The following is a 25,150-nucleotide window of genomic DNA, read 5'->3' as shown; positions in this document are numbered from 1 at the left end:
AAAAAAACAGATAAACAACAACATTTTTCAACAAATTGGACTTCAAACACTCCCCAATATATGAACAAAAATTGGAACAATTAGCAGATTTATTATTAAAATACCCAATTATTTTTGCAAAATCAAAATTTAATGTCGGAAACATACATTCCCCATAACACCTTCAACTCAAACACGACGCAGTTTTCAAAAAACAAGGTGCAAGTATAGTTCCAATACATCTACAAGACAAAGGAAAAGGACTTTTAGATATCTTTGAACAATACGAAATTATTTCACTAGTCAATAACAACCCAAAGGAACAACAACCCAAATGAAATCATTTTGTAAAAAAAAGTCATCTTTCTCGCAAAATGCGAATCACTTAAAATATTACTAGATGCAAGATGTCTAAACTCTCCAATTGACGAGTCAAACTGCAGTTTGCCCATAGAAACAATACAAGCAATCATCACAAAAATAAATAGACAATATTATACAACAGCTAACATGAGCAGTGCATATAACTAAATGCCACTAGAAGAACAGTCAGGCCGTTCAACAGAATCCGTTATTGGGAATCAAAAAAACGATTTTAATAAATTTTTCTATGGCATTTCAATAGGACCAGCAGCATTTTCTGCAATAATGAGCAAAATTTTTCGACCACTTATCTTAAGTAAAAACAATATCTCATACTTAAGCGATGTTTTCATACAATAAAAACAAAACATGAAATGTTCAAAGTCTGATAAAAAACCATCAAATTTTATTGAAAGAAAATATGAAAGCAGCCCCAGATAAATCAAAGTTTTTCCCTTCTTGTGTAAAACTTCTTGGACATCATTGAAGGAAGTACAATAACACCAACAGTTTTATCAAATTTTTTTTCATCGGGCTTCGTTCAAAATTCAACGCTCGAACTGATCTGTCAACTAGGCACCTATGCCATGCAAGTATCTTGAATACTTGACTGGAGTGAATAGTTTTTCGCGGGCTCAAGTGTCGATATTTGATCGCAAAACAGAATCTATTTGATAGAACAGATTTGATCGCGAAACTATGAAATCGGCGGTGTTTCTGAACTGTTTTGTGAAATTACAGTTTCGAGCAGTAGGCTGGTCGTAAATTCTGAAGCTGAAATTCTGAAGCTGAAATTCTGAAGCTGCTGAAATAGCTCGTGGAAGATTTCTATAGAGTTTTGCGTTAGAGGCTACAACTTCATCCAAGTCCTGGACATTAATGCAAATTATATATCATTGCAAATTTTAGATAACAGTAAGTGTAAGGAACTAGTTTTGAATCTGAGCCTATATCATACAAATTTGATTTTCTGTTGGAGTTAACAGAAACTGGATACATCTTTAGAAAGCCAATATCTTCGTAATGTTTCAAAAAATTCCGGACAATCGGATCGAAGCAGAATTGGTATTTGTTTTCGTTCAATTCTCCTGTTGAAATCTTTTTTTTTGCAGACCAGTCTATGGTACTCGAAGTATTCGACCAAATTACTTGACCCTATAGCATCAAAACAATTCATCAGTGCTGGCATGCAAACAATAATATGAGCGTATCTGGTTATTTTTTGCTACTGTTCTGTTGCTGATGGTGCTCGACTTTGATATCATTGGTGATTGATTGGTTTCCAATTTGAATTGATACACGTTTAGGACAGCTTTTAGGTTGCCGGAACAAACAATTAATAAAGAATCCAGATCTAAATTTGAAAATTTTGTCGAAAGTGAAATAACACCTGTTTTCAACCATACAAAACATATTTTTCATATAATCTTTGAACACAGATTCTGCAGGCCTCATGATCGAAGTCTACAAGTAACTGATGCGAGAAAAATGGAAACTCAGAAATGAAAAAAAAAATTCGTTCTCAACCCTGGAAGAGATTGTAATTTGAAGGCCAGAAAAGTGCCACCAATTTTTGAAATTAAAAGAATGTGGCGACCATGTTTTGTAATTTCCACCCCTCCGCGCTCAAATTCGTGCGAATTAAAATTTGTTGACACATTGGCTTTGTCGCGCATTCTGCAGCGAGCGATAACAACTATTTTTCTGGATTCCGCAAACGCAAGCGAATTCCGCAACTTATCAGCGAATCCCCCTCCTTTTAATTTTTAGCTTTTATCTTCTGCCATTCAAAAATTAAAAATAATTGATTCTTAAATCGCATGGTCTTATAACTATTTTTTTCAAAACAAAACTCGACTTAATAATTTTGCACTTTAGAATTTAATCAACAATAATTATCTAAAAAATGGATAGTTTTGGGTGTAGGTTATCATAACGACTTTCTTCGATGATCCAGATTGTTCATCATAAATTTCTCGCCAGAAAAATAAAACCAACTTTCTTTTTCATGCTTGTTAATTGTAATATTTTGTAACTGCAAATTGCTTTCGTGGTCCGCTGACAAAAGTTGTTCCTTTTCCTGCTGTTTTTTTTGTGGTTTATCTGTGTATGTTGTTAACTCAACGTAAAATTAGGACCTTTTTACCGTAAATTGAAAGCTGGGTGAACTTTAGAATCGGGTAAAATTTAAAATCCGTAATTTTTTTCAGTGTTTTGGGGGAATAGTTTTGAGTAGAATCTGACGCTTTTTTGAAACTCTTGCTATCCCAAAGGTCCTTTTTCGGAACTTTTTACGACGACATCAGTTTTCGCCGACCGACCCTCTACCTTTTTCTGAAGGCTTCAACAAAAAAATATTTTGAGAAGAGAATGTGCACTGAGAGATCCATAAATTTCATATAAAAAAGCAGGGAAGGATCTAGGATTTTTTTGAGAAGGGGGATGTATTTCCAAAAAGTTTTCAAAATTTACGTCGACAATTTCTTATAGGTCGACCAAAATGTTTTCCGGGGCTCTCCCAGAACACTAAACAGAGTTTATTTCGGCCAAATTTTCTCCTCCGAGAAAAAAAAATTATGAAAAACACGCCAAAAAAGCTATCCTAGGCACTTTTTAGAAAATGTTGACCAGTCAACTCGCGCTTTTTTTCGGCGCGCTCTTGCTCCTCGAAATAATTAAGTATTGGCGCCGATATCTAAAAAAGTACAAGGGGGGACCCTTTGGGTCGGCAGTGGGTCGAATTCCTGAGAAAGAGCGTCCGCGAAAGAACATTTCCTCAGGGATGAAAGAACGTCCACTTTTCTCAAACGCTGTGTATTTTGGCATTTCAGAAAAGATAGGGGACAGAAAACTTTCCTAACCTTCCATCATTGTGCAGCTTAGCTTAACCTTCACCCTTCACTCAATCACCCTAAACCTCCTATAAATCATTATCTTTAAAAACTACTTTTTATCAAGGCCTATCGTTGCTTGAATCAAACCTAAAGTTTCTCTAAAAACCAAGATCATCAAAGCTGTCGTTGGATCTTTAAATTTTCAATTTAATTCTAAAACTTAGGAAATTTGTTTCATAATTTTATTATTACAACCATTTAAAATTTGATCATCTAGATTTTCCTTGAATCAATGAGAAAAATTTTTACTCCATTTTTTACATCTAGTGTCTAACGACCTCAGAAATCGATTCAATTTCCAGTCCTTATATAGGACCCAGGATTAACTGATGCTTTTGCAAAAAGTAATCATTTCAATTAAGCTAAACAGCGAAAAACTTGGGTCACTCATTCATCAATGAGCTCTACCTCTTAGTTGACTCAGGCATAGAACAAATCTTAGAACTAGTAAGAAAAAAATTGCATCTAACAAACTACTTGTGTTCTAATTGTACCTGAACCTTGTGGATTGATTTACCATTCTCCAACCCTTGATCTCAAGTTAAACCCAAACTAGGTAAGATTAAATTTTGCTTAGCTGTAAAGAGTATACACGCCAGATCAGGATAAAATAATTCTCTCTCTTCAACCTGTCTATTCAAAAAAATTTATCCCCCAGGATTGGGATAACCTCATAAAATTGTAAAGACTAACCGTTTAGGAAATAAAAGTCTAATACTTAGATTTTGCAATAACCCTTCTAAAACTTACGCCAAGAGATAATTTGGGAAACAAACATGAAAATAATTCTCCATAATTATTTAATTAAGCGCAAGATAAAATCTCGTAATTACACCACAGAGACAAAAATTAGGATGCATTAGACCAAAAAGCAAACAAAAAATTATAAATTTAATCAATAATCATTCTAACACTAACGTCAAGAGATAATTTGGGAAACAAACATACAATATTTCTCCATAATTGTTTATTTAAACGCAAGATAAAATCTCGTAATTACACCACACAGACAAAAATTAGGATGCATTAGACCAAAAAAGCAAACAAAAAAGCATAATTTCAAAACAAAACAAATATTTAAAACAAATTTTTCCAGGACACGAACGCTGTTTCGGAGCCTGACTCAATATCCACACAAAATCTTAAAAAGCTTCGAGACCTAATACACGACAAAAACAAATTAGTAGATTATCAAAGATAATTTTCCAAATCAAACGCCACAACAGCGTCATCCATTAAACGCAAACGCAGAATTAAAAAAAATCACATTTTCGTATACCAGTTAGATCATACAATTGGAAGCAACCGATAAGACATATTGAAAATTCACATAAACCGTAATACCGCACAAAAAATGATTCATTACGACGACAACGTTGACAATGACATTATTCTCCCGTTCGTCGTCGACCCTAAAAGCGATCCATCAAGCGATCCATCAAGTGCAATTGTGTCACAACTTAATACTAAATTTGTTCCGAAAAGGAAATAGCCCATGTGAACAAGATTTCTCAAAGCAAAATACGAAGACAAGTAATAGATCATTATCTACGAGTTATAATTAAGTTAACCTCACCACTATAGCATGTTAACTTTCAGAATTCTACCATCACAAACAACAAACCAACCATCACACCGAACACAAACAGATGATAATGATATAGTTTTTTTCAAAAGTTGCTACGGAATACATCAAATTTATCAACATCCAAATTCACAAAGAGCAAACTCAGTCTCCACGAGTGATGTTTTCTCCATCATTTATAGTTATGTTTCATTATTAGAAGCATATGAAACATTTTGCGTATCTCCACCGCAAGCATATCGAAACGCAATAGAAAGACGAGAAATAAACCTCTTTTCTCAATTTGTAGACTCAATTTGTGAAACAATCACTGACATTGAAGCATTACAAAAAACTAAAAATGATTTACAAAGACTCCTAGCATGGTTCAAAATAGTTTACTTTCAACATAATCTAGACCTAATTGCACAAGCAAGAAAACACTACAGACTACAAGGTGACGAAGAAACAATGCTAGCAGATGAAATAGGTTGTGTATGGGACCCGGTAAGCTATCATGATTTGATTTTTTTAACATACCAATTAATATCTCCAGCGCATCATGTGGAATTAACTCTGTACATAAAGGTTGCTTAAAATAAATTACAATATTAACCGACACCACACTTTTAAATTACAACACAAGGTTTATATTCGACAGTAATTAGTATACAAAAAAACTTAAACGGAACGACGAGTCTCAAACGACAAGATATCTAAACGCTATCACATTTTGTAAACAAAAAGTTGGTGAAACAATACCCAAAACAACACAACAAACTGTTTCGCCTATTCATCCAACAATTACAACACCTCACAACAAAAAAACACTCTGTTCCCACCACCAACAATAAAATCGACAGTTAAACCATCAGTTGCCCCAAAATTTTCACACATGGATTATCAAACGTATAAACCAATGACTAAAAAAACTTCCATTTAATAAACCAATATATACAAATAGCAACAATTTTGCGTCTATGAATCCAGTTTTAGTGAAGTGGTCTATTTAGAGGTTTTGGGCCTATATTCAGTTTTGGGGTAGCTCTGGCAGCATTTAGGTAATCTTCTGCTGAATATTCAGGATCTGTTCCTGTGAAAACCATAAACAGTTTGCTTGATCTTATAGTTAACCCACCCATGAGGTATGGATTCATCGTCAATTGATGTGATTTTGCTGTATTTAGTACTTGTGTAAAAGTTGCCGATTTTTGTTGATTTCATTTTTCGTAAAAAAAAACAGGTAATGGAATTTCAATTCTCATTGAATTGAATTGATAGCCTTGAGAATTCTTGTTGTGTTGTGATTCTATGTCTTTATCTTGTTGTACCAAAACTTTGTCTTTTAAGGCATTGCTGTTGTGGTGGTCGTGGTCGTTATGGGTTTATATAGGATTAAAAAATCTCTGATTGAAAAATATCATCTGGTTGTTCTATAGCAATCCATTGGTAATTTCGTTGATTAGAATTGTACTGTTGTTGATTTCGATGTAAGTGTTCTGCATCCTCTGCATAGTGCCGTTGTCTTCTAGTGAAGTGTCTATTATTAATTTATTTTTTGACTTGATGGCAAAATTGGTAATTCTCAGTGCAATCTGTTTAAGATTTTCCGTTTTTTGTAAAACTTGCATATTGAGAGATCGGATTTTTTGCTACTTGTTGAGTATGATTATGCTCTTGAGATTGGCTTTGTGTTGCAGAAAATGGTCGTGCCATTGGATTGCTGATTTTATAAATGGTCAAAAATTCTAAATCATGGACTTTTAAACCAATAATATTGTCAGCAACCCAATGACATGACCATTTGCTACAATACAAATCCAATCTCAAGAGCATAATTATACTCAACAAAAAGCAAAATATCCAATTTCTCAATCTGTAAGTTTCACTGAAAAGAGAAAGTGTCAAACAGATCGCACTGAGAACTACCAATTTTTCCATCAACTTAAAAACTAAATCAGATAAAATTAGTTCACCAGAAACCAACGACACTGTTCAGAGGATGTTCATCAAAATTAACAACAGTATGATTCTAATCAACGAAAATAACAATGGAATCATATAGAACAACCAGATGAAATTTTCAACCAGATCTTTTTGAACCTTAAAAGAACCCACAACGACCATGACAACCACAACAGCAATGATCTGCAAGACAAATTTTTGTACAACCAGATAAAGACATAAAATCACAATTGGACATGAATACTTAAGGCTACCAACTCGACTCAATGAGAAATGAAATTCCATTACCTAATTATTTACAACAACACGAAATCAACAAAAATCAACTCACAATTTTTACTCAAAAAACAAATACAGCAAAATCATTTCCAATGACGATGAATACATACCTCATGGTTGGATCATATATAACATCAACCCAACCACTTATGGTTTTTAACAGGAAAACATTCTGAAAAATCAGTAGAAGTTTATTTAAACGCTTTTATAGCTAACCTAACTTTAAAAAGAGGTTCAGAACCTATAAATACTTCAATTCACCCAAACTGGAATTCTATTCGAATAACAGCTGATACTATTCGAACAACAGCCCATATAAAAAAAACTTCAACAACAGATCCCGTGATAACTCTAGATCTAGCAATATAGCTACCAAATAGATCAAAAAATAATCTCAATCACCACATCGAATTAATTCACAAGATCCAGATAGACGGAATCATAACTATAGAAGTACTACACCTAAACATCAAAGACAAATAAATCAGGTACTAACTACCAGAGGAATAGATAATACATAAACCTTAGAATTGCAACTAACTCATATACACTGTGAAAGCACAGATGATGAAAGTGAAAACGAGAGCACATTAGATATTAAAATGTTAAAAGTAGAACGCGATTATGAAATCCCTATCGAATCTAACCATTACCAAAATGAATGTCAAATTGAACTCAAATTCTAACAAATATAACATTGATCAAACGACTAGAATAAATTACATTTCACTTGCGGTTGACAATTAGACGAATATGAGCTTTCTATATTAAAATACAACATCAAAAACTATCTCAAATACAGAAAAAAATGGACAGTTCTTTTTTTTAGATATCCCAAGAACCAGATCTTGTAATAGATGTTTTAATCGGTTCAGGAGCAGAATCAAATATTTTTAACGTTCACACATGGAAAGAAACTCAACCATTGCACCCCAAACTTCCAAAACTTCAAGTAACTAGCCATAGTTCAATGCACAAATTTAACAAACTATTCAAATATCACTTATCCCAACAAGAACGATGCAACAGAATTATTTTCTGATAAAACCCTTCAACCACAAATTTCACATAAATGATATTAAAAACAACAAAAAGTAAAAACCATTTATTGCAAACTAAATACTAACAAGCAAAATCCTCAATAGTTAATTACAAATCAAAGATGAATACACAAAAGCAAATATTAGCGTTCTGACATTTTTCCAAAACTGAATAAACAACCCTCATTTTCTGCAAAATTATAATCTATTTACAATCAACAGCCTAAAGATCTGAAAACATTAGCTCGAAGTGAAAATGATTTTTTAATCAAGCAAGTGCAACACTATAATGAGTATCAAAATCCACAATTGCTATACCTGTCTGACCTTGAGTTCAGACCATTTCCCGATTTTTTTAGAGTAACATTCTCAACTATGAAAAACGCAAAAACACAAATATAGACGAAATCGCACTACATCTATACGGCAATTTTATACAAACAGAACTAGATGTATGATATCTAAACTCTCTTAATGATGAATCAAAAATACAATTAGCCCATAGAACAAATACAAGTATTGACCCAAAAATCAACGATATTATTACACAACAGCAGACACGAACAGTGAATATAACCAAATGCCACTAGATGAACCGTCACGCCCTTTAACACTATTCGTTATTGAAAGTCAACAATTTGAAGTTTATAGATTTTTTATCGCATTTCAATAGGACCAACAGCTATTTCTGCTTTTTTGAGCAAAATCTTTAGATCACGTATTTTAAGTAAAAACGTTATCACTTACTTAGACGATGTTTTTATTGAATCAAGATCAAAAGATGACAAGTCTTAGATGTATATCATCAATTTTTATCCGAAAGCAGCTTCAAATAAATCATAGTTTTTTCTCACCCGTGCAAAAATTGTCGTACATATCATTGAAGGAAGTACAATAACACCCTTAAAAACAATTTTAGAACTTCAACCACCATCTAATAAAAAAAAGCCAAGAATTCCTAAGTAAGTTAATGTAAGTTACTTGCAATTTTAACTTCGACTATTGTATAGAGTTCTACGTCAGCAGAACAATTTTGAACTGACTCTAGAACACCAAAACGACGAAATCATAACCCTTATGAAGGAAAAATTATAGAACACTATTTCATATCTAAATGAACCATTCTATGCAATTCGCTAATCATCTAATTTTGGAAATGGCGCAGTACTTTGGAAATGGCGCAGATCACATCAAGGCACTAATAAAATATCCTTTATATCAGCAAATTCAAGACTCTTCAAACAAGCAGAACTCAGATTCTCTACACCTATGAGAGAAAGTACAGCTAAATTATATACACTGACAGACTATGAATTTTTAATCCTTGGATCAAAACATCCAACCGTTATTTTTACCGATCATAAACCTGATATCTTTCTTTTTACTCAAAAATCTAATCCTAACCATCGAATTTATAAATCTCAATTAATTTTTTAAATGAAATATCCGAATTACACATAGTTAGGACAGCAGGCAAAAATCTTGCTTTACCCGACACACTTTACCCGAAATACACCATTAGAACTATTTACCCGAGAAACAACCGTAATTTAAAAAGCACAAAGTTTAAAAATGCTCCTCGCTAAAAGTGAAACATCACCACGTCCAGAAATTGAATTGCCTGTCAAAATTGACTCTGAAAAATACATCAAATTGCTTCCCATTTTAATAGGATTGCCAAAACAATCAATATGAAGTTGATGAAATAGGAATAGACACATTTAAACCTATACCATATTCATCATGGGTAAAAACTAATACACAAGCCTTCCGACTAAAAAAAAAACCAGACCTAATAGATTAAAATCAATTTAGCACGACGATTAGACACCAATAAAAAGTATATTCCATGAAAATTATTTGATATAAAAGACCCAATAGACAATATACCTTTTTCAAGTGAAAAATCCAATAAATCTTCTTGCCATGCAGAGTCAATTTAACAACTGATCTACCCAAGAAGTATCGAAACTTTGACCCTGTAAAACACCAAATGAAGTTTTGGCATCTATATAAAAAACTAAACCTGCTAAAACCGGTATAACCGTTTTTGCAAACAAAAAATTACTCAAAAACTTAAGTTTTTCGAAAACTTAACAATACTACCATCAAGGAAAACAGTGATCTCTTGAAATGTCATTATAATGATACAAAAGTACCCTGCCTATCACTAAGTGTGATTTTAATAGCGTTACATACACCACACTCCTTAAATACAAAAGGACTTAGTGGATCAGAAAAAAAAATCATAACATCGCACAAAGTGTTTACTTTCCCAATGCACCAAAATAAATTAAAGTACTTTGCAATGACTGTCTCAACTTTCATTATATAAACCTTTCCCCTTAAAAGACAAACCGCAGAAAAACAAAGACAAAGCTTATTTTCAACCACAAAATTTCATTTGATACAAAAGGCCCTATGTCACAATGCTCAGAATGAAATTCATACAAAACGGTCATTGTAGGTGCATTTACACATTATGTAGCACTAAGCCCTGTATAATACTGTAAGGATTATAATGCATACATTACACATTACCCGGAATCCTTGTTACAGACAACGAAACAGAAATTATAATGAATGAAATAATCACATTATGTCATCTCTATATCATCAAACATAATTCTAGAATCTGACGTGCTCCATGGACAAATGTACTTGTTGAAGGCATGAACCGTTCAGTACAAGATTACTTCCGATGCATAATTAACGGAGATGATAAAAGTATACTGATTGGTCAAAAGACGAAAATGATTTTTCACTAGCTTATAAGTCACAGATTACAACAAAATTTTGGTTTTCATCATATGAAATGATTTTTAATCAAAAACTATGTACACCAATAAATTTTATGGCAAACTCCTCCAAAAATTCACAAGTACATTGTCAACCGACCAAAGACTCCATCTGTTACATTTTACCACTTAATTTCTTGTTGAAGATCTTTTTCATCACCTGCAAGTTTTGAAATTAGCCTCCGGCAGCCACACAGAACTAATTTTAAACAAACAAAAGACACAGTGACATTTATCAAAGAAGTTGCAGAGAAACTCATAGAAAGACAAAATATTCAATTCCAAATAAATTCACGCTTCACACCAGCTTCAGATCTCAAAATGGGCATTTTTGTTGTAATTCTGATTTTCACATAAGAGAAAATAATATAAAAAAATTACAACCCCAATAGAAAAGGACCATAAAAAGTCGGAGAAAATCCCACAGATGTCCTATACAAATTAAATGATAAAAAAAGAGGAATGATAACAATGCAGAGTTTTTTATACCATAGTACCCCAAGGAATAAGCCCTTCCTGAAAAAACACAATTATAACCCATCACAGGATTACAAATGTAAAGGATGATAATTTTGAAGGAATAATTCTGAAATACCTGAATTTTCTAACAAAACATCCAAACCACAAATTCGAATTAAAAAAAGGAAAAAGCAAATAAAAAAACATCCTAAATTCTCATCACAAAGCAGAGAACAAATCGTATTTTACAAGATACAATTCAAATACCTGAATAATATTAAAATCACAGCAACGCCAAGCAAATTTCAGCTGAATGATTTTGCGATTTTAAATTTAATCAAAAGTAATTATCTAAAGAAACCATTTTGATTTTTTTTTACTTCAAATGAAATTTCCGAATTACACATAGTTTGGACAGCAGGCAAAAATCTTGCTATACCCGACACACTTTACCCGAAGTACACCATTAAAACTATTTACCCGAGAAACAACCGTAATTTAAATACCACAAAATTTAAAAATGCTCCTCGCCAAAAATGAAACATCACCACGTCCAGAAACTGAATGTGCTGTCAAAATTGACTCTGACAAATACCTCAAATTGCTTCCCACTTTAATAGGATTGCCAAAACAATCAAAATGAAGTTGATGAAATAGGAAAAGACACATTTAAACCTATACCATATTCATCATGAATTGTTTGCTCATGCTTTCGTTCAGAAAACCTGATTGATGATAAAACCAACTCAATCAACAATCGGATTCAAGTTAATTTGAAACTCTCGAAGAACATCGATCTAACAATCTTTAATCTACAGTATATACTGCACTGGTACCAAGCTTACATGATTTTTTTGTTTTTAATTAGCAGTAAATGTACATAAAACGAGCTAGTAATGGATGACCTAGAAAAATTGTTAAAAATACTGGATAATTAAAAAACATCAGTTAATTGAACCGTTCTGCCTAAAAAACTTTTTCTTAATTGGCCTAAATTGGTACCTTGGAATTAGTTCACGGAGTAGCGTGTTTGCAAGCAGATAATTGGTTGAGTATTGTTTCAAAAATCATGGTTGTTTTTGACGTTTTCGATAAAAGACCTAGAAAAAATGAAAACTAGGATAAGTTTGTTAGACCTTGAACGTTTCCAGATAACAACATACATTACTGGAAATTTACTTCAAAAGGAATCTTTACTGGAAATTTACTTCAAAAGCCAAAGTCGAAACAAGCACATACAGTTATCTGGTCCAGAATTTTTGTTTCTGAAGGTTCTCAGCAAATGGAATTTTTGGTACATTTTTTTTTCGCTTAATTAACGATCGTTGAAAGTTTTCAGTTTTACGAGTAATTCTTTTTACAAATGAAATCGATCTGAAAATTTTAGATCAAGTAAAAACCACGAAAGGTTAATACGTTCTTTTTTGACAAAATAAAGTTGAAATTCAATTCAATTCTCTAGTACTTTTGAAATTATTTTGACTTATTTTCGGTTAAAAGTTGAGGGTTAAAAAAATCCATCATAGAAACTCTCAAAAAAAGGTATTTGTAAGTAATTGGTTAGAAATTTGTTATCAATTGATGAATTAAGTGAATTTTCTTAAATATTCAGTTCGCTTAAGGATATTTTTTTGATGTAAACACATTTTGTTCATTTCAAAAATCTGTCTTGAATGTCTACATATGGTTCGTTTGGTTAAACCAAAACCTATAAAAATTTTTCCAAAATAAAGTGATTTCACTTTAAAGATAAAGCTATTAAAATAAAGAATCTCATTTGATATGATAATATTCATGAAGCGATCGAAACAGACGCATTGTGAAACACCTATTGTTGATTTTTTGCTCTGGTTAGCTTCATTTTTGTTTCAGTTAGAAAGCTAGCTGGAACTGCAGAATTTTGATTTAAAATGTTCGCATTAAGTTTTCAAAAAAAAGTTCAATTGATATATTTTATGGATTTTGTTTGCGGAGATTTTATTTTGAAGATGTGTTAGTTTGAAAGTTTCAAAATAAAACAGTTTAAGAAAACTGGGTTTCTTTGCGTCTCTCTACTTTCGAAAGTTTTTATATTACAACCAACAGATTTGATTTTAGGCTCGCAGAAAACTCAACATAAAATAACACCCAAAAATTGCTGTTTTTACCAGCTACATGGGTTTGGGTAACGTATTTTAAGTGTTTTAACTGAACTCAACTCTCTCTCTCTCTCTCTCTCTCTCCTTAGTAAGAAAAATGATAAAAGGATTACAAAACTTGTATGTTTGCTGCAAAATATACATTAACATCTACAGTGACATATACACTGAAATTACTTATGAGGAGAAATGTTTTCTGCTAAAGGTAAACCTGTACAAAGAACAGAGTATTGCTTAGAAGTTTGTAGCTCTAGTTTTACCTCCGCCAGCGACTTGTATTTTCAATTGGTCCTATTTCCAATTAAACTCCCCATTTCCTACTACTTTCTTATGCAAAAAGAAATCAAAATCGAAATACTATGAAGCTGAAAGCAGGAAAACTCTGAATGATCATGATTGCTGGAATAGATAAATTTACTATTTCACAAGATTCATAGAGTTCAAACAGATCAACTTGTTCCTTTTAACAAAAAATTATCAGCGCTTTGTACAAACAAAACTTCAAATAAATTGTGTGGTTTATACGCAACTCAACCAGTATTTTTTCTTTTCAAATTCCACCGGAAGAACTTTTAAACTATTCATTATTTCACTGTTTTGAATGTTGTTTGTAATCATATGTAAAAAAGCAGTAGTTATTTTTTGTGAACCTTAACCGCCGCCAAAAAGTTATTTGAGATTCGGTGACTTTTACTTGTTTTGGCTTTAATTTTGTCTATTTACTTTAACGTTTCTTCATTTCTTTTTTGTTAAAAAATCAAAAAGTACTATTTCTTCATTTCTTTTTTCTTAAGAAAATCGAAAAGTACAAGTAGAAAAAACCCAGGGATTTTTTGGAAAATCCAAAACAAATGATATTTTTTAAAAATTGGGAGAAACAAGTTTGATGAAAACTAAAAAAATATACTAATTAAGACAAACTTTGACAATTACTGTGAATAAGAAGTTTTTGGGATTATTTTTGTTTACTTCAAGATGATTCATTTCAAAAGCTCACTCTGGGATAGAATTATGCAATACAAGTTTTTAAGAGTCACAGTTCAAAATTTTTACATTTTTGTCAGATAGGGTACTTTGGTGTAACTTGATGATAGAGAAAGAAGTAAGATGTAATTTTGCAGCGAATGGAGATGAAATTTGAATAAATAAACCTGGAAGAAGAAAAATTCAACTTGAATCCAATTGACAGTTTAAAAATTAAACAAATGAATTTTAAAAATCTTTCTTTTGTTGTCAAAATTTAACCCATCTGCTACACTAAACTTTACTCACCCTTAAGAAAACAAAAGTAAAATTTTGAGAACTTTTTTTATTATTTGTTAGAAAACTTGTTTACCTTAAGTAACATTTGGTGTTGCAATTTTGACATATTTGCATGAGAATCTTTTTCTTACGTCCCTTACCTCGTTTAGATAAACAAACACATAATTTGTTTAGATATTTCAGCCTCCTCACTCACCACGGGAGATAACAACTGTTGTAACAAATTTGACATATTCGTCTGAGAAAACCTTTGTCTACGTCCACTACCGCGCTTAAGTAGGCAAACATATATTTGTTTACATATTTCAACTTCCTTGTTCACCACGGAGGGTAAAATCTGTTGTTGCATACTTGACAGGTTTGTGTGAGAAATTTTTTTTGGTTACGTCCTCTTCTTTGCTTTGCTTACCCAAAATAAAAAATTTGACCGGGAAAAATTTATACTCTCGCTGAATCTTATCATCTTAAGCTTAACATAAAAAAATAATTTTATACACAGGTTTCCAAGCATTCCCTTTTAGAGTCTGAAACATTGATGTATCGGCAAAACCTGCCGCCAAAATTTTACCATCTGAAACGTACCATATAAGAGTCTGAAAATAGAACTTATCTTAATACATTGGAAAACCTGTTCCCTTTTTAACACATTGAATTTCTCTTATTAATTGTAATACATAGGGAAATCTATACATCATCCTAATACATGAGATTTTAGGGCACCGAGAAAACTCATCATCTGAAGCTCTGAAACCTATCAGCTGAAACTCGGAAAACTCTAACTTATCTCAAAATAATGGGAAATCTGTTCACTATCTTAATACATAGGGTGCAGACTGGATACTCTATAGCCCATCTTAAAACAAAGATGACCGCAGCTCCTGGACTGTGTTGCTCCAATATATTCTACACATGTGTGTTTAAAAAATTTTGCCTTATTTTCAGTTTTGTAAGCCTTACATTTGGTGTATTATTATCAGCTAAATTGTGGCCAGATTTAAGAGACTGTGGAGACTGTGTTTTATAGTTGTTTTTGCGCTAATAAAATTGTTAAGTGTTTCAATACTAGGCTAAGTATTAAAAGTTATATCACTTTAAGACTGCCTATCATTACAGTATATCACAATTTGGCTCTTTTTCCTTTTCTCTTATTTCCTTTTCTTTTTTTTCTCCTCATCAACTTTATTGCGTACCGAGTGGCTTAACAAGATTAAATATGAAAAACAAAACTGCTTTTCAAGCCTTAACTAGACCGTATTTTAGTTTTCAAAAACTTGAATAATGCGAGCAAATAATCTTGTTGTTAAATTTTGCAGGTGATGGAAAGGAAAAAACCCTAATACTTTTTTCTCGATTTTTGAAGTGCTTTCATATAATTCATCCTGGAAGGTGTCTAATAATCTTTCGAATCAAAAAATTTTTCTCGATGTTTATTGATTGCTTGAATTATAGGCTGCAATTGTTATAAATATAGAGGCTGCAATTGCTTCCTTTAATTGTAAACCAAGAACAGCTGCTCAAAGTTCCATGCGTGGAACACGAATGCATTTAATTGGAGCAACTAGTGTTGTTGCAGTCAACATCTTAACGTTTGCTGTACCTTTGCTGGTTTCTTTTCGCATATGAACGACGGCTGTATATGTCGTAGTTGATGCGCCAGAGAAGTCGTGAAATTGAAGGTCTTTGGTTGTCTCTGGCAAAAGAACTCGGCGATTCATTTTGACGTCCTCCAGTTCCTTTAGCTGCTGTCGAATGCGTTCATATTATTTTTCTAGTGTGGTTGAAATCGTTGAATGCCATGATAATTTGTCCATTCAAATGAGTTGTACGAATGATTTCAACTGAATGGTCGTAGGCGCAAGCTATCTAGGGGGTCAAAGAATCTCATGATTTCAGAAAGAATTTGTCGTTTGTTAACTGTAGACCGTGCGCTTAATTTAACAACAAAAATAAACTGACCCGGCACTGGATTCCATTAGATTTGACGAGTTTTGATGAAGTAGTTGTCACAGTGATCGCCATCTCGTCTGCTACTTTTCGATAGTGCATTGGGAGTCTTTCTTTTAGTTTCGTGCCGTTTGATGTCCATTTGCGAATTTCAAATCCAGCTGTAGCAAGTGTATTGAGTAATCTTTACTGTAGTTGAAATGCTGATTCAGCATCTTTACATCCCGATAAAAGATCTTCTAGATGAATATCGTTGAGTGTTGCTGTCCTAAAAGAGTCGTCTTTACTGATGCGTCGAAAACCACTTAAAGTTTCGTTCTCGTCCTTGAGTTCTTAAAAACTCTATGATATGGCATCTTGAAACCGTTAAAGAGCGGTCGCACTAACTCTTTTTGTCTAGAAAATTTTCCATATGACCAAGCTTGATGAAGTCGTTTATGAAGTTACTGTACTTCTTGTAGAGATCAGGGTTATTTTCAAAACGAGAAAGTAAACTAAATAGTCGTCAGCGAGCCTGCTGTAATGAGTCTCCAAGCGGTCCAAATTCCTATTTGAATGGTAGACTTACAACAAATTGGCCACCTTGCGTGCGTTCAGTTGTTGCTTTGAAATAATTCTAACTGATATGCTTCTCAAGTGTCCGCAGTTTTGGATCTGGAACTTCCTTGATTTCCCAAAAACGTTGCACATTTGAGTTTCTATCTTTGCTGCCACGAAACCTCTGTTGTAGTCAAATAGGTCCGGTGTTTCCGTTTTGTTGTCCAATTTGTAGCCACCTATAACTGTCAGTCAGTAATAAAATGAACCTAGCGGTTCTATGATTCAACTTTTTCAATCAACAGATCCTCGTAGTGTGCTGATACACTGATCATTTCGATTCCCACAGGATCGTTAAAATCGCGATCAGCCAGTTTTAGTTCCTTGGTTGTTGTTCAGTTTTCGATGTTGATTCGTTTCGAAGGCAAATTGTTGGTTAGCTTCTGAAGAACTGAAGCTGCTATTGAGATTTTTTCATTGTCTGAGGTCCGGATGAGCAAAATAACTTGTTCCTTGTTGTCGCAAAATTCCTTTACCCCAACTCCGCAAAATCTTGTTGTCTGCTTCTGTCTGCAAGCGATGAATAGCTGCTTTTGTAAATAAATTGTTCTGTTATGCTGAATCCAGTACATCTAGAATATGAATAATTTCTCCGTTGATATCTAGTGGAATTATAGCAGTTTGTAGAATAATTTCAACCTGAGATTTTTCGTGAGTTTCTGCTCCGGTAAAATTTTGTATTTAACTTTGCCATTGTCTGCTGTGGTGCGGTGGCTGGTCTTTTCGCAAGTGATTTCTGCTAGCGATGACAAGGAGTGTTCGGCTTCTGTCGTTATTCCTTGTATCGAGATGCAGAGCAACCCTCACTTCGATGTCCAGGTCGAAAGCAGTTGAAGCACAGCTGTTTTACTTTGATCAATTGAGATCTATCTTTGACAGCAAAGTTTTTGAAAATGTCGCATCTATAGACTCAATGGTTTTTTTCCACAAAATTTGCGTTCGTCTTTGTCTGTTGTAGCCAATTTTGTCTAAAACGTCTTTTGTACCGTGTTCCTGTGATGTGTTGATTACCAATCGTTCTGTTCCTTGTGTAGAGTTATCCCAAGCTTTCCGTGTTTCAAAGCGAAGTCGTTCCGTCAAAAGGTTCTCAAGGAAAATGTCGTGTTGATCCACTGGTTGTCCATGGTTGAGCGAATCAAGTCCTTTTTTCTGTTGTTTTTGTTAGAGTTCGAACATTTTTGAAGTTTTCTGTTGTCAATGATTGCTGCTGAAGATGTCATCCAAAAGAAATTGCAAAATGAAACGTTTATTGTCGTATCGTTACTTCAGGACTTCAATCGTGATGTCAGAATTGCCATCCGTAATTGTTATTGGTTGTAGTAACTTGCCTGCGTCTCCAGTCAGACACGATTTTAAGTGGTGTAGCATTTGTTTTTTCGTCACTCTCAATTTATCAATCAAAGCTCCTTTGAACAAGTCGATGAATGATTTCCATTTCAAGTATCCTCCAGACAGAAAAAGCTAATTTAGTTTTTGTGAGTTGACATTCACATCTGTTGATCGATTATCCACTGCAGAAACTAGAGTCCGTTTTTTGAGGCTTCGAAGAAAATACTGTCCATAGTTGTCGTCCAAATCTTCTGCTTCTAGGATATCATCGTCTGATGGCTGGTCATCAGTGATCAGTTCCTATACTTTTAGTTTTGGATTTTGATAGTTGGTTCCGTTTTGTGCGGATGTTGATTTCCAGTTGCTCATGTCTTGCTACTCATGTTTAATCAAGAGTTCCGCAACTTTGAAAGATCCTGTTTGCTTCATTGTAGAATCTAGTTACTAAGCGTCGATAAGATGCTGGAGAGCGTTCGAAATGCTTCAAATTTTCTCTGAAGTCAAGGTGGCTGTCGTTGTTCAACTCGTGGGTTTGCGGATGCTAAATGTCAGAGCGGATTGTTGAAAATTTTAAATACGTTGAAGTTATAAGCCTGTGGGGGAGTCGAAATGTCAAATGAATTAGTTGCCCATATACCTGACTGCCGACTAACTACTATCTGAAAATTTTAGTAAACTCAAATGTAATCCTATCAAGTTGAGCCGGCGGACCAGTTTAAATTGATATTTCAGTTTTATTCTTAAATCTTAGAGCCCTGGCCAATTTAAGATAAATATCTGTGTTATTAATATAAAAGCGTGAGGAAGTCAAAATGTTCAGAATTGACTAATTTTTTTCGTTTTAGCTTCACAATTTAGTCAAACTCATTAATTGCACGGTTACAGTTGCCCGCATAATTACAATTTACCCGGCTACATTGCTTTGTAAGATAAGTCACAACTCTGACTTTTCAAACATTCATCGCAGATTAATAGTTAATTTTAAGCTTTCAAATAAGAACAGAAAAGCATCAATTCTGAAGAGTTTTCTATGATAATTCAGACTCTCAAAAAAAAAACGAAAGAATTATTTGGTTTTTATTTTTTAGAGAAAACTGTAAACGATACGACCACTCTAAGACTGTTAGAAACTTTAGTGTAATGTCCGTTTTTTTCCACCTAATTTTGACTAAATTGATAAAAACTCGAGTCTCGAAAAACGTATTGGAAAAACTTGTTCGCCCAGATAAAGTTCAAGGAAAGGGTGACCGCCTCCATTTTTTTCCACTACATTTTCCTCATTGTTTAGTCAAAATTTTCATCAGCAACGCAGAGTTGCCTCTCAATTGTCGTTATTTACTAACATGAACGCTTAGTTCGGAAATGAATCGGAAATGATTCGATATTTTTCTCGTTTTTTTAAAAAAAATTGTTGTCCTTACCTTTGATTTGATTTTGTTATTTTATCGGAAAACTGTAATTTACTTGCATAGCATTCGGCGAGACTTGTTTTTTGATGTTTTTGTTTGTGAATTATTGAATTGAATTAAAAAACATTTTTTCGTACAACGGTACCTGCATTGGAGTTCCATGAACAAAAATCGAATATAATTGAGTTTCCTTGTCAGTGTACACAAAAGTGGAAACAAATCGATTTTATTCAACCAAAAATGGATTATAATATTACTGTTTTTCGAGGCAACAAAATCTTTTTTTTTCATTCAAGATAATCGATTAATTTTTCCTTTTTGTGGACACTGACAATGAAACTAATTTATAATCAGTTTTTTTCCACTTTACTGAGAAGCGAATTTCAACGCACATAAAGTCTTTCTACGTTTTAAATTAAAGTTGGTTACATTGGTTGCTTATTTTACTCAACATTACCCCCCCCCCCTCAGCGTTTGCCCATTCACAACAATCCCCCTACCCCCAACGTAACGTGTTCAGGTGGGGGTAAGTTTCAGGTAGGGGTTGTTCAGGTGGGGAGGGGTGGGGGGTGGTTTCAGGTGGGGGGGGGGGGGCGGTTGGGTTCAGTTGGGGGGAGGGTGGGTTCAGATGGGAGGAGGTTGTGTTCAGATGTAGGGGGGTGTGGTTTCAGATTCGGATGGGGGAGTTTAGATGGTGGTGGGTTCAGGTGGGGGTTGAGTTCAGGTGGGGTGGGGTATGTGTTTTCAGATGGGGTGGTATGTGGGTTCACGTGGTGGGGGGCAGGGTGTGTTCAGGTGAGTGTTCAGGTGGGGGGTTCAGTGGGGGGGGGGGGGGGGGGGGAGGGGAGCAAAAGGGCAAACGTTAGGGGGATTGAAGGGAAGCAAAGGGGCAAACGTTGGGATGGGCGAGAGCTCAGCGGAATCTTTTTGCAATATGAGTTTAAGTTTTTGAAATGGATTAGGCCAGGCCGTTCACTCGCTTTGCAAAGTTTCCGCATCACTCACTTGATAAATGCTGAAATTCTTCCAAAATTTTGTACGACGCGCGAACAAATATAAAGCGGAAAAAACATTTTAATATGATTTCCTACTTATTATAAAATCCATTATAATGGATTCAAAATGTATAATGCTATTTGTTTTGGCGAGAAAAAATGGATTTAAATCCATTTTTAGTCCAATTTTGTTGTCTGAACGTAACATGGGAATCGATTGTATTTACAAGATTATAGACAACAAAAATCCATTAAAATCTCTGTCGATACTTGTCGTCTAAATCATCTGGTTCTTGGAAATCATCGTCTGATGGCTGTTCATCAGTGATCAGTTCCTGTACTTTTAGTTTTGGATTTTGATAGCTGGTTCCGTTTTGTGCGGATGTTGATTTCCAGTTGCTCATGTCTTGCTACTCCTGTTTAATCAAGAGTTCCGCAACTTTGAAAGATCGTGTTTGCTTCATTGTAGAATCTAGTTACTACGCGTCGATGAGATGCTGGAGAGCGTTCGAAATGCTTCAAATTTTCTCTGAAGTCAAGGTGGCTGTCGTTGTTCAACTCGTGGGTTTGCGGATGCTAAATGTCAGAGCGGATTGTTGAAAATTTTAACTATGTTGAAGTTATAAGCCTGTGGGGGAGTCGAAATGTCAAATGAACTAGTTGTCCATATACCTGACTGCCGACTAACAACTATCTGAAAATTTTAGTAAACTCAAATGTAATTCTATCAAGTTGAGCCGGCGGACCAGTTTAAATTGATATTTCAGTTTTATTCTTAAATTTTAGATCCCTAGCCAATTTAAGATTAATATCTTTGTTATTAACATAAAAGCGTGAGGAAGTCAAAATGTTCAGAATTGACTAATTTTTTTTTGTTTTAGCTTCACAATTTATTCAAACTCATTAATTGCACGGTTACAGTTGCCCGCATAATTACAGTTTACCCGGCTACGTTGCTTTGTAAGATAAGTCACAACTCTGACTTTTCAAACATTCATCGCAGATTAATAAATAATTTTAAGCTTTCAAATATGAACACAAAAGCATCAATTCTGAAGAGTTTTGTAATATAATTCAGACTCTCAAAAAAACGGAAGAATTATTTTTTTTAGAGAAAACTGTACACGTTACGACCACTCTAAGAGTGTTAGAAACTTTAGTGTAATGTCCGTTTTTTTTTCCACCTAATTTTGACTAAATTGATAAAAACTCGAGTCTCGAAAAACCTATTTGAAAAACTTGTTCGCCCAAAAAAAGTTCAAGGAAAGGGTGACCGCCTCCATTTTTTTCCACTACATTTTCCTCAATGTTTAGTCAAAGCTTTTATCAGCAACGCAGAGTTGCTTTCCAATTGTCGTTATTTACTAACATGAACGCTTAGTTAGAAATTAATCGGAAATGACTCGATATTTTTCTCGTTTTTTTTAAAAAAATTTTTGTCCTTACCTTTGATTTGATTTTCTGTTATCTTATCGGAAAACTGTAATTTACTTGCATAGTATTCGGCGAGACTTGTTTTTTGATGTTTTTGTTTGTGATTTATTGAATTGAATTAATAAAGATTATTTTCTTTAAAAGTACCTGCATTGGAGTTCCATGAACAAAAATCGATTATAATTGAGTTTCCTTGTCAGTGTCCACAAAAGCGAAAACAAATCGATTTTGATTAATTATAAATGGATTATAATATTAATGTTTTTCGAGGCAACAAATTTTTTTTTTCATTTAAGATAATCGATTTATTTTCCCTTTTGTGGACACTGACAATGAAACTAATTCATAATCAATTTTTTTCCCTTTTTACTGAGAAGCGAATTTCAACGCACATAAAGTCTTTCTACGTTTTAGAATAAAGTTGGTTACATTGGTTGCTAATATTACTCAACATTACCCCCCCCCCCCCCCCCCCCCCTCAGCGTTTGCCCATTTACAACAAACCCCCTCCCCCCAACGTAACGTGTTCGTTCAGGTGGGGGCAAGGTTCAGGTAGGGGTTGTTCAGGTGGTGGGGGTGGGTTCAGGTTGGGGGGGGGGGTGGGTTCAGTTGGGGGGAGGGTGGGTTCAGATGGGGAGGGAGGTTGTGTTCAGATGTAGGGGGGAGGGGTGTGGGGTTCAGATGGGGATGGGGGAGTTTAGATGGTGGTGGGTTCAGGTGGGGGGTTGAGTTCAGGTGGAGGGGGTATGTGGGTTCAGATGGGGTGTATGTGGGTTCAGGTGGGGGTGGGGTGGTAGGTGGGTTCAAGTGGTGGGGGCAGGGGTGTTCAGGTGAGTGTTCAGGTGGGGGGTTCAGTGGGGGGGGGAGGGGAGTAAAAGGGCAAACGTTAGGGGGATTGAAGGGGAGCAAAGGGGCAAACTTTGGGATGGGCGAGAGCTCAGCGGAATCTTTTTGCAATATGAGTTTACGTTTTGAAATGGATTAGGCCAGGCCATACACTGGCTTTGCAAAGTTCCCGCATCACTCACTTGATAAATGCTGAAATTCTTCCAAAATTTTGCACGACGCGCGAAAGAAAAATAAAGCGGAAATAAAAACATTTTAATATGATTTCCTATATATTATAAAATCCATTATAATGGATTCAAAATGAATTATAATGCTATTTGTTTTGGCGAGAAAAAATGGTTTTTAAATCCATTTTTAGTCCAATTTTGTTGTCTCAACGTAACATGGGAATCGATTGTATTTACAAGATTATAGACCACAAAAATCCATTAAAATCTCTGTCGATAGTTGTCGTCCAAATCATCTGCTTCTAGGAAATCATCGTCTGATGGCTGCTCATCAGTGATCAGTTCCTGTACTTTTAGTTTTGGATTTTGATAGCTGGTTCCGTTTTGTGCGGATGTTGATTTCCAGTTGCTCATGTCTTGCTTCTCCTGTTTAATCAAGAGTTCCGCAACTTTGAAAGATCGTGTTTGCTTCATTGTAGAATCTAGTTACTACGCGTCAATAATATGCTGGAGAGCGTTCGAAATGCTTCAAATTTTCTCTGAAGTCAAGGTGGCTGTCGTTGTTCAACTCGTGGGTTTGCGGATGCTAAATGTCAAAGCGGATTGTTGACAATTTTAACTATGTTGAAGTTATAAGCCTATGGGGGAGTCGAAATGTCAGTTGAACAAGTTGTCCATATACCTGACTGCCGACTAACTACTAGTGTTTTCTAATATAATTCAGAATCTCAAAAAAAACGAAAGAATTATTTGGTTTTTATTTCTTAGAGAAAACTGTAAACGTTACGACCACTCTAAGAGTGTTAGAAACTTTAGTGTAATGTCCGTTTTTTTCCACCTAATTTTGACTAATTTGATTAAAACTCAAGTCTCGAAAAACGTATTTGAAAAACTTGTTCGCCCAAAAAAAGTTCAAGGAAAGGGTGACCGCCTCCATTTTTTTTCCACTACATTTTCCTCATTGTTTAGTCAAAATTTTTATCAGCAACGCAGAGTTGCCCCTCAATTGTCGTTAATTACTAACATGAACGCTTAGTTAGAAATGAATCGGAAATGACTTGATATTTTTCTCTTTTTTTAACAAAATTTTTGTCCTTACCTTTGATTTGATTTTCTGTTACCTTATCGGAAAACTGTAATTTACTTGCATAGCATACGGCGACACTTGTTTTTTGATGTTTTTGTTTGTGAATTATTGTGAATTAATAAAGAATTTTTTGTATAAAGGTACCTGCATTGGAGTTCCATGAACAAAAATCGATTATAAATGAGTTTCCTTGTCAGTGTCCACAAAAGTGAAAACAAATTGATTTTATTTAATCAAAATTGGATTATGATATTTCAGTTTTCGAGGCAACAAAATCTTTTTTTTCATTCAAGATAATCGATTTATTTTCCTTTTTGCGGACACTGACAACGAAACTAAATTATAATCGGTTTTTTTTCCACTTTATTGAGAAGCGAATTTCAACGCACATAAAGTCTTTCTACGTTTTAAATTAAAGTTGGTTACATTGGTTAATTATATTACTCAACATTACCCCCCCTAGCGTTTGCCCATTTACAACAAACCCCCTCCCCCCAACGTAACGTGTTCAGGTGGGGGTAGGGTACAGGTACGGGTTGTTCAGGTGGGGAGGGGGGGTGGTTCAGTTGGGGGAGGGTGGGTTCAGATGGGGGGGGG

Source organism: Symsagittifera roscoffensis, chromosome 2 (assembly GCF_963678635.1).
Source record: "Symsagittifera roscoffensis chromosome 2, txSymRosc1.1, whole genome shotgun sequence".
Classification (NCBI taxonomy): Eukaryota; Metazoa; Xenacoelomorpha; order Acoela; family Convolutidae; genus Symsagittifera; species Symsagittifera roscoffensis.
The sequence above is the reverse complement of the archived record's forward strand: the minus strand, read 5'-3'. Positions refer to the sequence as shown.